The sequence below is a fragment of the Aythya ferina genome (assembly GCF_964211825.1).
Source record: "Aythya ferina genome assembly, chromosome: Z".
Taxonomy (NCBI): domain Eukaryota; kingdom Metazoa; phylum Chordata; class Aves; order Anseriformes; family Anatidae; genus Aythya; species Aythya ferina.
This window is the reverse complement of record NC_140299.1, coordinates 51,034,439-51,049,062: the sequence shown is the minus strand read 5'-3', so window position 1 is coordinate 51,049,062 and position 14,624 is coordinate 51,034,439.

The window sequence follows — 14,624 nt, the reverse complement described above, 5'->3', positions numbered from 1 at the left end:
TTGCATTTCTATGAAACATCCTCCTTCCTATCCTCCTTCCAGCACCTCTAATACAATAAAAAGAGAAATAATAATTAAATGAAGCTCTTCCCTTGCCCATGAGCATCAGACTTTGGTTCTCTGATGGAAGTTTGTCTTTCTTCTGCCTTCCCTTTCCTACAGGGTCATCATACCATCATCATAGCATCAACACAGACATCAAAACATCCTTTGCTTTCAGTGGAACAGTGAACCATCATTTTACTTTTTTTTATATGTACAAGAAAATCAGGTGGATTCAGCACACAACTTTGGAACTGATGATGAAACATATTACAGGATAATTTTGAACTACCCATGTGGATTTTTTTTTCCAAATACGCATTTAGTTACCACATTGACACTGACCATTTTTAACCATATTTCTATACTTGGTGCTCACTTGAAAACTTGAGGGTCCATTTTTAAGGAGGTCGATCTTCACTTCAACTCAGAGAATGTTTTTATTTTCATGAGCACCTGTGATCTGTCCCAAGTTTTCTAATAATTATAACTAGAAAAAAAAAAAAAAAAAAAAAAAAAAAGTCAAAAGCCAGGCATTTTTGTCAACCTTCTTGTTATAACTCCATAATTGTTACCTGATGTATACTTATGAGATAGGCCAAATTCCTTTAAAATCCAAAAGTCAGGCTGTTAATCATTGTGAGGGACATGTGAATTAATCTATTTCTTCTTATACATTTGCAGAGAGCTGTCTATTCCTCTTCACAGACCCAGCTGGAAGGAGGATATCTTCAGGGATATCTTTATCTCCCTGCAATAATTCAAATTATTATTGGAACAATCACTGATACAAACAAGACTACTTCCAAGTAAGGTCATTAGCATAAGTCAGGACAGTTGCCATAACTGTAATCTTTCCAAAATCTACAGAACAAATATAGAAGCACACAACCATAATATGCTCTGGAATATCAGTGACAAACATGATATGTGAAAATGTATGGCTTTCATCCACTGTAGTAAAACTTCTGTGTGCACTGTGGAATAATATTTTCAAATTCACCTAATTTTCTTTTTTCTTAGATTTTGCAGCTCTAATCCCATTTCATGACTAAAGCCTAAGTTTTTGGGGCTATATCAGGGTAAATTTGGTATAACATTAGGATATAGTGAAAGCAGGATTCTAAATTACAATTTAAAAAAAAAATAAAGTCTTGTAAAGTTTGTTTGCTTTCCCCTTTTCCTTACTGTTTTGATTAATCTCTCTCCTCCTTTATGGTTGTTAATAGAATTGATTTTCAGACACTATTTAGCTGTTAAGAATACCTAATGAGAATGATTGAAACTCTTGAAACAAAACTTCATAAAATAAAATATTGCGTATTTAAAAAATCCTTTATTAGTGGCAGAGGTGTAAACACAGACATGTTCAAAATACCATGAATCAACACCAAAGAAAATTATGCACAGCAGGCAGAAAACAACATAGTGTTTTTTTGTTGTTGTTGTTGTTTGTTTGTTTATTTTATTTTATTTTTTTTTTTTTACTTACCAGGAATAACTATGACAGGAAACAAAATTGCATATGTGCATATCTACTGCATATATTTGAACAAACTTATATGAGAACTAGAAAAATATTGTCTGCATTATTTAAAAAGAAATTGTTTTCTCGAGGGGAGCTTTAGTGGACTTGTTTGCAGTGCTGAACTAGTATAAGATTATTGATTTTCCTTAAATACAATATTAAATTTAAGGTCCTTGTGGAAGTTCAGAACAGTTAATGTGTGGGCCGTGGTTATGCTAGTGTTCTTGCTTTTTAATGCAGAAAGCATGTACACTAAAAGATATGATAATACAGAACCACCAACTAGAAAATGTGGCTCTTTCAGAGCAGGATACCATGGCCATCTTGTTTTATATGATCTTCCTAATACACAGTTTAATCACATTTCATTACATGTTTGCAAAAGCAATGGACCAAGAACACTAACAGCAAAGACATTTTATGCTCATTTCTAAATGTCGAAGAGTGAAAAAAGGAAGGAACTATTATACTGTTATAATGGGCAACCCTGGGAAATCAGGATACATCCTAACAACTCCTTATGGGATATATTTCCCTTTGGTGTTTTCTGTTTGTTCGTTTGTTTCATTTTGTGTGTGTGTATTTTAAATAGCATGTGGCAACAAATGTCTTTTGGGAAAGGGAGTGTAAGATTTGGTTCATAAAATGACACAAGCATGCTGGAAAAATCTATTCATTACTTTTGAAAAGCGTCTCACAAAGACTATATCACTGAACAAGGTGGTGAACTGGCAGTTGCAGTGCAACTATCTGCATTAGGAGATCTATGAAATTACAAGTATATTGCTTTTTCTACTTCAAAATTATGATGTTTATAGAAAACTGTTCAGTACCTTAGTGATCCTTTTTTTTTTTGTGGGACCTGTGACAGCTCACGTATTGAGCTAATAAGTTTAATAGCAGAGGCAATGACATTATACAACATTTCTGAGTATGTTTGTGTAGCTGGACAAACAGGATGAAAATGCGCCCAGCCATGAGCTAGGTGGTACATTTTATCAGCAGGTCAAAGAACAGAAAGGATCACAGAGACATAAATGCAGTTACTGGTCGCAGGAAAAAATAAATAAATAAATAAATAAAATCTAAATGTTTTTCCAAGTAATATTCTTTTTCTTAATGGGGTAAAAACAGGTACAAAAGTTGGGGCAGCTTTAGTTCTATGTTTAAACACTTCCCAAATATTTTCAGTTTCTTTCCTATTACTTTTCAGTTTTGAAAATATGAAAGAGCAAAGTCTGGGTGTGCTTGAATTACAAGGTTAAGTGAGATCAAACCTCCTTTCAGCAATAGTTCACCGTGACTATATTTATTTCTTGCACTTGTCTGTGAATGATAGCATGGCTACATGAGGTATTCAAAATTTTCTTAACTTTAAATTGTCCCCCTCCCAGTCAGAGAATCATATAGAATCACAGAACGGTTTGGGTTGGAAGGGACCTTACTTAAAGATCATCTAATTCCAATCCCCCTGACATGGGCAGGGACACCTGCCACCAGACCAGGTTGCTCAAAGCCCCATCCAATCTGGCCTTGAACACTTCCAGGTATGGGGCAACCACACCTTCTCTGGGCAACCTTTCCAGTGCCTTGCCACGCTCTGAGTAAAGAATTTTTTTGTAATGTCTAATCTAAACATACTCTCTTTCAGTTGTCTTTTGATTTCTTCAGTTTACCTCTGTAGGTCTCCTGACAATCTTCCATCATCCTAACTGTATGTCCTGCTCACTGAAATTGGTTGGATTTCACCTAAATATATATTTTTAATTACCTAGATCTCCTGAAAGGGTTCTTTATCTGATAGTTCACAATTCTCATATTTGCAAAATATTTTTGAAGGTATGGACATGCCTTTTAGTGAACAGAGGATAAAAAAAAAAAAAAACAAAACAACACTGCCTGCTCCTGATAGTGTGGAACTTATTGTATGTTCACTCTAATTTAGGCAAGAAAAAGAAAAGGAAAACCAGCTATGAAGTGTGTAGCAGATAGTAATTTGATCCAGATCATACTAGCTCAAAAGGCAAGGCTCTTCAAGTTCTTAATGTTAGAGACAATGACAAAAGACAACATAATCACGCAAAGTAGGCTGCTAAAGGGCATCAGAATATCAGCGTTCTAAAACACAAAATTTTCATCACTTTGCAGCATTTTGAGAACTGGATAGAGGTTTCCATTTTCTAACAGGAGAAATAGGAGCCTTTTTCAAGACAAGCATGCAAATATATGTATGCATTTCCTCACACTTGCAACATTTTTTCTTCTTAAAGAACTTGCTGTCTGTTCAAAACTAACATGCCACCCATAACCTTTCCCCCCACCCCCCAAAACAAACAAACAAACAAAACAAACAAACAAACAAACAAACAAACAAAAAAACATCCACCAATACCACCAACATCTGGTGAAATCAGATGAATAAAACCTGAAGAACTGATAACACAAACTTTGATCACTCTTGTTACAAGGACTTAAAAACAAATCTGTCTCAAGACATAATAGAAAGTTAAGATAAGTGCAAACTCTCCATTCTAGTTATCAAGAGAGTGAAAGATTTGACTAGCAGAGTGCTTATTAAAAAAGCTGAATTCCAGCTACTGCATATTTCCACAGGTTTGTTGGGGGTAGGAATGTTGGTTGTTTTGTTTGGCTTTGCTTTGTTTCCCATTAATAAGTTTACAGGCATTTCCAAAGCATATTCCATGTACAGCAAAGAATGATCTATCGATTTTATCAGAATATTATTCCTTACTATTTATTTCTACTTTAAGGGATAGAAGACCAAGGAAGCAGGTCTTATTCAGCTGCAGTTCTGTGTCTCTGTTCACATGTGAGTGTACTTACTTTTGTCTACAAAATCCTCAGTAAATTTCCTCCCCTGTGCTGTAAACCATGAAATCCTTGATTTTGGTATGCAGATAATTGTGTGGCAACAAACCCATTCATCTAAGAAGGATGGCAGTGGGAAGGAGACAAGGTTTTAATATGGAGATAAAAGAACATAAGAGGAGAATAAATACTTGCAATAATCTCAATGTCTGTAGAAAAAAATAACTTCAGTGAAAAAAAAAAAAAAAATCAATGAATATGTGTATAAAAGAGCGTACACTTGTGTTAACTGCCCTCATTCTAATCCTAACATGTCTTTGGCCTTTATTTGGAAGACTTCCATATGTCAGATTTTTTTTGTTTGTTTGTTTTGTTTTGTTTTGCTGTTGTTGGTTTGTTTGTTGGTTGGTTGGTTGGTTGATTAAGAAGATAGTAACTTAACTCATTATTTGTTATAGTCTACTGATTAGGTGCTATTCTAAATGTTACATTTAAGAGAAGTTATGTAATATTTTTTCTGCTACTTGACGGGATAGATTTCTCTTTCATAAATCACATTTCCTAACAAACTTTATAAAAGTTTTCATGTTTTTCCCTTTCCTGGAGATGTGAAATATATTTCAGAAAATGTAGACTCTTCCTCAAGAAATCACTATGACCAAGTGCTCATTTTAAAATCAGTTAAATGACTTGTGCTTAAAGCTATGCACGTGGCCAAACACTTGATGAAGAGGTCAACATGGACTTTTCTGTGACATTAAAAAAATGAAAATACCAAAGAAAGCATGCAAACCAATTTGAAGTTCTTTCGATGACTTTGAGGGTGCAAAGTTATGCTGTGCTCCATGTCTCCATGATATTCTCAATTGGGATAAACCATACTCAGTGATCTTGAACACCTTGGCATTATTTGATATTTAATTCTATTTATGTAATGTGATGTCTACACAGCAGAAAAAGATGGCAAGGTTTTCCAGAGACTTCTCTGGCCCAAAATAAACTTTCCACTGAAAGCATTTTGTTCTTGCTTAATTCAATCAAGGATGTGCTTTATGAAAAGTTATCCTCTGATTCAAACTCACATTTCTGGGATAGATTCCAGAGGCCTAAAGTGGGCCAGGAAACAGTGCCTTTTGCTATAAGCTATAGCACCCCTTCCCACTCCATCCCTCTCCCTCTCCCCAGCCTCTCCCTTCCCTCCCCCCCCAAATAAATAAATAAATAAATAAATAAATAAATCTCTGAAATTGTTAACATATGAAAGATAAGATAACAAACCTGAGCCAAACCCTCAATCCAGTCCTTCCTTTATTAATTATAAGGAAACAGAAAAGCTGGCATAAATATCTTGGCTAAACATGCAAGCTGTAACTCCTATGATAGATGGTGTTCTTATACTAGCCAATACACTCATGTGGCTGTACCAGTGTATATATTCTATAGTTGTTTCCTTCCTGCTAGATCTGCCTTTCTGCAGTAAGCATGTCCTTTATCCAAACTGTATTGTTAACATAAAACATACTTTTATGATATCCACATGACCAAGAATAATTAACACTGTATCCCAAGGGGATAAATGCTAAAACTTAATTTATTTCTGTCTATTATATCACTACTTTTTTACAGATGTTTTGTCATTACCAAGTATAATTTGTTTCAAAATATTTAGGGATGTTCTGGAGGACTGTTGCAATCAATGCAAGGCAACATCATGGAAGCAAATTATTTGCCTGCTTTGAAGAAGGAGAAATTTAGCTTTTCCAGACTTGGGTTCTTCTGGGTTTTGATTTGTCTTTTTGTTTGTTTGTTTGTTTGTTTGTTTTTTCTTTTTTCCATAGACATCTTTGACCAGTACACATAAAAAACACAGCATTCACAGCATTCCTGAGAAATCCCTTCTGGATCATTGTTGTACTAGCATCTGGAGAAGTGGTCTTTCATGTTCTATGGTTGGAATCAGCCACAGGCGTGGTCTGGGGGTATGACAGTTTATAAGTATTTCTGAAATAGTGGGGTGCTGTAAAAATAAATAAAATCAAAAAAAGACGTACATGTTGAATTTTAGCATTGTAGGAAATAACACTAGAAGCTCTGTTTTGTGTTTTGTGCAGGAGTGTTTTTTTTAGAGCTCCCTAAACTGAGCTGTAGTTGATGAGATATAGGCAGCCTTCTTTGAATACCAGATGAGACAACAAACCATGCTTGCCTAGCTCCTTGTCTACATTGGAAAAAAAATAATATATATATATATATATATATATACGATTTTGAATATCAGTCAATCATTGACTTGTTTGGAAGTGAGGGAAGTAGAAATTAGCCAAGGCTCTTAAATATCTTTGCAAAATTTGTTTAAGCCTTCTTTGTGGTGGAGATTATGGTTCAGTGTGGAGGTTGGACAGCTTGCTATTCAGGGTAACTCAGGTTTTACAGTACTTATCCCATACATCTCTATTTTGTACACTGTTACAAAAACAAAGTAAAGAAAAAAAAAAAAAACTTTAAAAAATACCCCTAAGATATTCCATAAACTGAGCTATGTTGTTTTGTTTTTTTTTTTTCTTTTTTGAGCAGAGCTGACTTTTTACTATCCCCTACGTTCCTATGTGACACATTACAATTGCAAGCTACTAATGTAGTTGCACAAATTTCCATTGTTATACCCTGAATCTTGTGAACAAAATAAGGTTTGTTTTGTTGTTATGTTAGGGTTTGCCCTTAAGGATGCAGATGTTTTCACTGGGATCTCCTGTGAGCTTAAACTACTGGATCTAGTCAGCAGAGGAGCTGCTACTCAGTAAGCTCATCTGTTCATCCATGTGATTTGAGAAGGAATGTCAACTGTAGAGAAACGGGGAGTGTAGCTCCATATTTTTCCTTTCCTTTCCTTTCCTTTCCTTTCCTTTCCTTTCCTTTCCTTTCCTTTCCTTTCCTTTCCTTTCCTTTCCTTTCCTTTCCTTTCCTTTCCTTTCCTTTCCTTTCCTTTCCTTTCCTTTCCTTTCCTTTCCTTTCCTTTCCTTTCCTTTCCTTTCCTTTCCTTTCCTTTCCTTTCCTTTCCTTTCCTTTCCTTTCCTTCCCTTCCCTTCCCTTCCCTTCCCTTCCCTTCCCTTCCCTTCCCTTCCCTTCCCTTCCCTTCCCTTCCCTTCCCTTCCCTTCCCTTCCCTTCCCTTCCCTTCCCTTCCCTTCCCTTCCCTTCCCTTCCCTTCCCTTCCCTTCCCTTCCCTTCCCTTCCCTTCCCTTCCCTTCCCTTCCCTTCCCTTCCCTTCCCTTCCCTTCCCTTCCCTTCCCTTCCCTTCCCTTCCCTTCCCTTCCCTTCCCTTCCCTTCCCTTCCCTTCCCTTCCCTTCCCTTCCCTTCCCTTCCCTTCCCTTCCCTTCCCTTCCCTTCCCTTCCCTTCCCTTCCCTTCCCTTCCCTTCCCTTCCCTTCCCTTCCCTTCCCTTCCCTTCCCTTCCCTTCCCTTCCCTTCCCTTCCCTTCCCTTCCCTTCCCTTCCCTTCCCTTCCCTTCCCTTCCCTTCCCTTCCCTTCCCTTCCCTTCCCTTCCCTTCCCTTCCCTTCCCTTCCCTTCCCTTCCCTTCCCTTCCCTTCCCTTCCCTTCCCTTCCCTTCCCTTCCCTTCCCTTCCCTTCCCTTCCCTTCCCTTCCCTTCCCTTCCCTTCCCTTCCCTTCCCTTCCCTTCCCTTCCCTTCCCTTCCCTTCCCTTCCCTTCCCTTTCCTTCCCTTCCCTTCCCTTCCCTTCCCTTCCCTTCCCTTCCCTTCCCTTCCCTTCCCTTCCCTTCCCTTCCCTTCCCTTCCACCTCAGGCAGGATTTCTGCTTCCTTATACTTTATGCACAAGAGTAAAGAAAGTGGATGGTCCTTTTAAAAGCATAAAAAAAAAAAAAATTAAAAGCACGAAATACTTTTAACTCTATTACTTTCCCCAAGAGCAGTGATTCAGCTTGTGCGGTGTTTTGAAGATGAGGCTGCCATGCCCTCCTCATTATCTTTTTGCTTAAGATTGTTTTAATTTGGTTTGGTTTTCTGAAATTTAATAGCCTTTGCTTTACTCCAAGTTTTATGGCATTTTTTTTTTTTAGGACCCCTTCAAAAACATCTTGAATCAAATTTATATGTGTCCAAATTTCACATACAAGGTTATGTGTGACATGTCCCAGAGCAACCCTTCGATCCATGAATTTCAGTCCACATTTCTGTCCCAAATAATTCATATTCTATTTCAGAAAAGTTGAAAACTATCTGTGGGTGGGCTAGGCTCTATGCATTCAACCCATCTAAAAAAATAAAAGTTTAAGTTTCCACTAAGATAACTAGATGCTTAACTTCCTTCTCCTCTCCACAAAGCTGTGGATTTGGCCTTAATTCATATATGCATGTATGTCAGACAGTGAAAGAATACTCCCATGTCTCTTTTTGAAAATGGGTTCACACCTGTACTGAATAAAAAGAATGTGGCATACCTTGGAAATTTTTATTACTTAATGGGTAACTGGTTTAGATTCATAAGGGACACATTTCATGTTAAAAACAGATTGTGGAAAAAAAAATAGGAACAAGCTCTCTGTGTTAGCAAACAGCTGATGAATATATTCTGGCTTCATTTTACAATGCAGACACAAACGAATGGACACATACATGGAAGATGACAGAGATGCCTCTGGTATGGAAGGAAAAGCCATATGGAAAATAATTCTTTCTTCATTGCTTTGAACGAAACAACTTTATTTTTTGAAGCAATGGTAAATGCTTAGCAGGTTCTGAGGACATTTTGAGTGATGCTTACATTCATGCGTGGTGTTTTGAACTATATTAAATTGGCTGCAGAAAATTACGTGAAAACACAGCCCCTCTGGGTGTCACCAAGGCTGCCTACAGACATAAAAAAACAGTGTTCTAATAGGATAGGAAGACAGAAAGAATACACTAAATGTGGAGGTAGTCATCTTTCTGACTTTTAATAGTGGACCAGATTCAGACTGAAAACTACAGCCACATCCACTTTTTTTTTTTTTTTCTTTCTTTTGAAAGAATTACACCAATAATGCCATCAAAAATATTTACAGGACTAGGAAGCAGGGTATTAGCTGGCAAAGGACCTTTGTGGAAATCTTAAGGTTTAGTTTGTTCTTCTGTGCTTCTAATCTAGGATGAATTGAGTTGATTGAAACAACTGGAGTTGAGAAAGAAAGAAGTGTTGCATGCAGATAAGACAAAGACTATTTATGCCTGTTGTTGGGTGTAGTACAAAGTGCATTTGAAAGAACATTTGAAAGAAGAGTATTTGAAAGAAGAAAAAGAGTGAAAGGGCTCCAGAGGGAAATAGGACATGAAACAGTTACATGTTTAAATGAAAATTAATTGAGTTTTATTGGAGTCTTCCATTTGATTGCTGATTAGATTTTAAGGAAAAGCAGTGGACAGCTTCAGTTAGGAGAAAGTGGAGTTTGAAAGGAACTCAAGATCAGTAATATGAAGCTTCATCAGGTGTTTTACAGACATGCAGACTCCAGAGAGGTTGGGACATGGACCAACCAGAATTAAAGGTTAATAGACAGCAGACAAGCTGCCAAAATTATTTAAATGACAATCAAGAATGGTGCCAGATAAAGCTGAATATCAGGTGCTGTGGCAAGAGAGAGAGATCACAGTCTATTTTTGGCCCTTTTATGGGCATAGGTGTAATTAGGTTGATCACCCAGACTTACTGAGCTCTTCCTCAGAGTTTGTACACACTATCCATGTCAATTCATTTCTTCATTGAAACCCTATAATATGCTGCAATAAAGTGAGTAGAAACTTATAGTGCTCACACAGAGCTTCATTTATCACTGTGGTGATGATTAGTCTTAATAGGATACAAGCTCAGAATAACACCCATACAGAACTGTTGCATTTATACAGTTCTACAAGTGACTATGAAACCCATGAGGGAAGATATCCATTCAAGTTCCTCTTTGGATGTTCTGAAGCACATGTCTGCTGTTTCAAGACAGATTCCATTAATAAAAATTCATGGGGAGCTCTGCATGGAAAGAATCTACATTACAGAGTTACTACAGCTCTCCATGCTATAGGTTGGGTTGAATACACTGGCATTAATCAGGTGCTGATATGCAAAACTGTGAGGAAGTAGACCTGCTGTTTTCTTCCTTTTTCTTTCCTTTTGTTGTTTTCTTCCCTTTTAAAAACAAAACAAAATACTGCACCACCCCCATTGGCCTCCAAAAATAATAACAATATATAAAAACCCACAGAATATCTGCCATGGAAATTCTAATACAAGAACAGAAGTGATGGTAAGCATGTTTACTTCAATTTTTAGGCTTCTCCTTGTGTGTACTATCTCTTTAAATGAAGAGTTGAACCCACAGAGCAGTTCTGCCATCTCTTGCAAAGCAAGGCTTACAAATGTAGCAGTTAAAGAGTTAAATTAATTCTAACAACAGCAGAAGTCTGAAAATGAAATTACTTGCAAAGAAGTGGCACATACTTGAAACATCATGAAGATCTGACTGGCTGACATGCTGTATGGTGTCTTGTTAGGAAACCTCTGGAGTCTTAAGAAAAGGGCTCTGTTAGGTTAAGTCTGTGCTATTCATTTGAAATATTTTCTTTTAACAGAACACTAGAACACTAGTTCTGTAAACACATCCACGAACATCCAGCAGTTCAGGAAAGCCTGATGAAATAGTTCCAAATAAACATATTGAAGTCTCTTATTGGTATTAGGGTAGATGCTAAAGATCCCATTGCGTGTATGGTCCTTTCTGTTAAATCTACTACTTGCACACAGAATTATTTTCCTAACAGTGTTGTGGTCTTCAGAAACAAAATAGGGATGAAACAACAAATCTAGAAACCTTTCAGTGCTTACAAATGGTATCCCTGATATCTCTTAAAGATGGAAGGTAAAAGACTTATGAGCCTGAAAATTTTTCTTCCAGTTATGGAAGCTGTTTGGTCAAACATCTCCCATGTGGACTTCTTTCTTTTGTTATTGTTGTTGTTTTCCTATTTTAGAATGTCACAACTACAAAGAATAGCACAAATGTAATGTTCATAAGCATATCTAAGCATGCATGAAAATGCAAGGAATAATAGGAGAAAGAGAATTCATATCACATAACCAAGGCAATCCACTATGGCCCAGGGGCATACCAAACATGTCATCTTGTTCTTTTTAGTAATAGTATGTTATCTTACCACTCTGATAATGGGACTTCATGAAGTACTCCAAAGAACGCTAAATGTTGTTTCTGAAACAAATTACAGTATACCAGTACTGTTCTTGACAGAAATTAAAAGACCCAGGTGCTAGTGCTGAAGCTTCAGGAAAACTTAAATAAATACATGTAGAAATGTGTTTGAATGTCTTACCTTTCAGCAACAAAATACAGACTTGAGCCACAACAGGTTAGAAGTCATCTAACAACAGATCTAGCTTTTTTTTTTTTTTTTTAATAAATAAATAAATAAATAAATAATCCTACAGGATTCTAATTTCTGAAATGGCTAGAAGTTTTCATACAAGTCAGATGTTCCATAGACATGCATAACCAGCCACAAACAGAGACATCATAATCTACCTGAAACCATCCCTTCTAAGAGCAAAGAGTAAAGTCTAATCATGGTGATGCCATATTTTTCATCCTAGACAATCTATTTTGTCTTTCTGTCTCCTCTGAGTGCTTCCTTCAGATATTCGCTGTTCAAACAGCTAGCTATAACAGACTGCAATGGTGGTTTGTTATTCCAGGAGTTTCAGATAACACAGATCATTGCAGTGACCTGATCTCTGCTCTTTAAAAATGTCTCACGTAGATGTTTATGATTCCTCCAGCAATCCCTTTAACCTCTTTTTGGGTTGAAGCCCATCCTTTAGGCATATGTACAACACTCCCAAATTTCTTGATGACTCTAACTGGAGACAGAATTTTACCCTGAATAAATTAGGAGTTATCTAGCACAGGCAATTTTGTTCCAATGGTTAACTACCCTTTCTTAATAATGTAATTAATACTTCTTGTCTGAATCTGTCTAGCTTCACCTGTTGTATCTTGTTAAGCTTTTATCAACTAGATTAAAGAGCTATCTTACATTAGAAGTCATCTATTTCACGTAACTGTAGCTTAAATAATCTCTTAATCTTTTTATTGAACAGATTTTCTCCAGCTTTTCATGTTGGCTGATGCATATGCCACAACTGGAGCTCAGAGATGATATTGGTCTGGCAGTAAGATCTTTTCAAAATGTACACCGTCCAGACTGTTCTTCTCCAATTTTGCTTGTGATCTTTAGACACTCTGTTCTAATGATAATGAACAAAGCTAAGTGAATAGAGATACAACAATACTATTACTCAGACCCAGGGCTAACACCCCCAGGATGTATAGAGTAGATATGGCTGAATGAAATATTTGGCACAAGGATAAAATATATAGGGGTGACATAGCCCATCTTTGTTCAGTCAGAGAAAGTACAGATTGACATTTGTAAGCCTGTGTGGTGCATGTTATTCATCTTTTTGAATAGTGTCAAGCTATCCATTTGAGGAGTAATACATCAGATATGTACAGAGTATTTGTTATTGGCATGCACTCAGCTTCCTTTCAAAATACAGCATACAAATTGTTTCCTTGTTGGAAGCCCTGGATCACCTGGCAGTATTATTTATCTTCAAGAAATACCAGTGGTAAGTGGCCAAGCACTTCCTTTGGGCACTTTGATCTTCTAGCTTTAAACGAAGACTTTCAACAAATTTGTGTAAGACAGAGGAACTTGGAATTCTGGAGAAAGTCAGTAAATTGTCTCATGAAGCAAATATGGACAGAAGTATCCTGAATGTCTGTATGTGTGTTACATCATTCTACTTCCTAGTATATCTTTTTTGTTTGTTTGTTTGTTTTTGTTTGTTTGTTTGTTTGTTTGTTGTTGTTGTTTTGTTTTTTTGTTTGTTTCCATAGCTTGCAAGTAGAAAAAGGATTAGTAGAGGATTCCAGACAGTAGCAGATTTCATTTCTTGCACTACCTGCTGGTTCTGTGCAGCTTTAATGGATGAAAGCCTGTAATCCAGAGGTTAGACTAACGCCAAAGAAATGATGGTAGTTTGTTTAGATGCAGGAAATAACATCATTTCTTTGAAGTAAAGCTAAACACAAAACCCACTTTAAGTGGTGATTTTTGTTGTTGTTGTTGTTGCTCCTAAAATAAATTCTATAAATTGCAGTATCTTGTATACTTTCTCTTTCTAAATCCTGGATTCTCAGCAGCTATTGGAGGAGTAGCTAAGGCAGATTCTGTGATTTACATTTACAAGTTATTTACATCGATCTCAGAGCCTAAAAACTTCTTCTGTCCAGCCGAATCGAATTTTTGTAGATGTTTAGATATGTCTGTAGTCAGAGCTTAAAAAGAGAAAAAAAAGAGAGAGCAGTAGTGACTTAACATAAAGATGTAAGCATAGTTGTTTTCTCCATGAGAAAAGGAACAGTCTGAGATACTCTGCCTTCCTTTCTTTTTTTTCCCTTTCAAATGGTAAGAAGTACTTAACATGACTGGCATTGTACCAACTAGTTTATTACGTCTTATTTTGCAGCGTTTGGGCTGTAAAAAGCACCTGGCTGTAAAAAACAAGGAAATGTATACAGCTGCCAAGTATACAACTCCAAGCCATTGTCACTGGAGCAGTGCACTTTGTTCTATGGGGTTTAAATTAATCTCTAAGTAAGCAAAGCCAGTCATTCTTGTTTGTTTGTTTGTTTGTTTGTTTGTTGTTTTATTTTGTAGCCTTCTCTGTAATTGCTGTCTGTCATCAGCATTTCATCCAGAAACCAAAGGAAAAATTAGCATGTCCTGTGTCTGTCTCACTGTCTTGAACATCAGACTGCACTCTTCTCTTATGACTTTCAGGACCCATTGGCCAATTTCAAGCTCACTTCACACTCAGAGCAGGACGACTCGCAGAGTGTTTAAAAAATTATGAAGTTGAGCAGATGAGCAATCAAGTATGACAAATTCTTCATTCAAAGCTTAAGTATAAAGATGCACTTGAGTATGAAGCTGTCACAAAAGAAGATCATAGAACACAGTTTCCATACTTAACCCAAATGTAGGAAAGCCTTAGCAGGAGCATGCTTATTATTAGCCCTCAGAAAATCAACTGGGATTTGCTGGGACATCACCTCAGACTGAGATGAGTTATGTATCTTGTCTACAAAGGAGTCAAACTA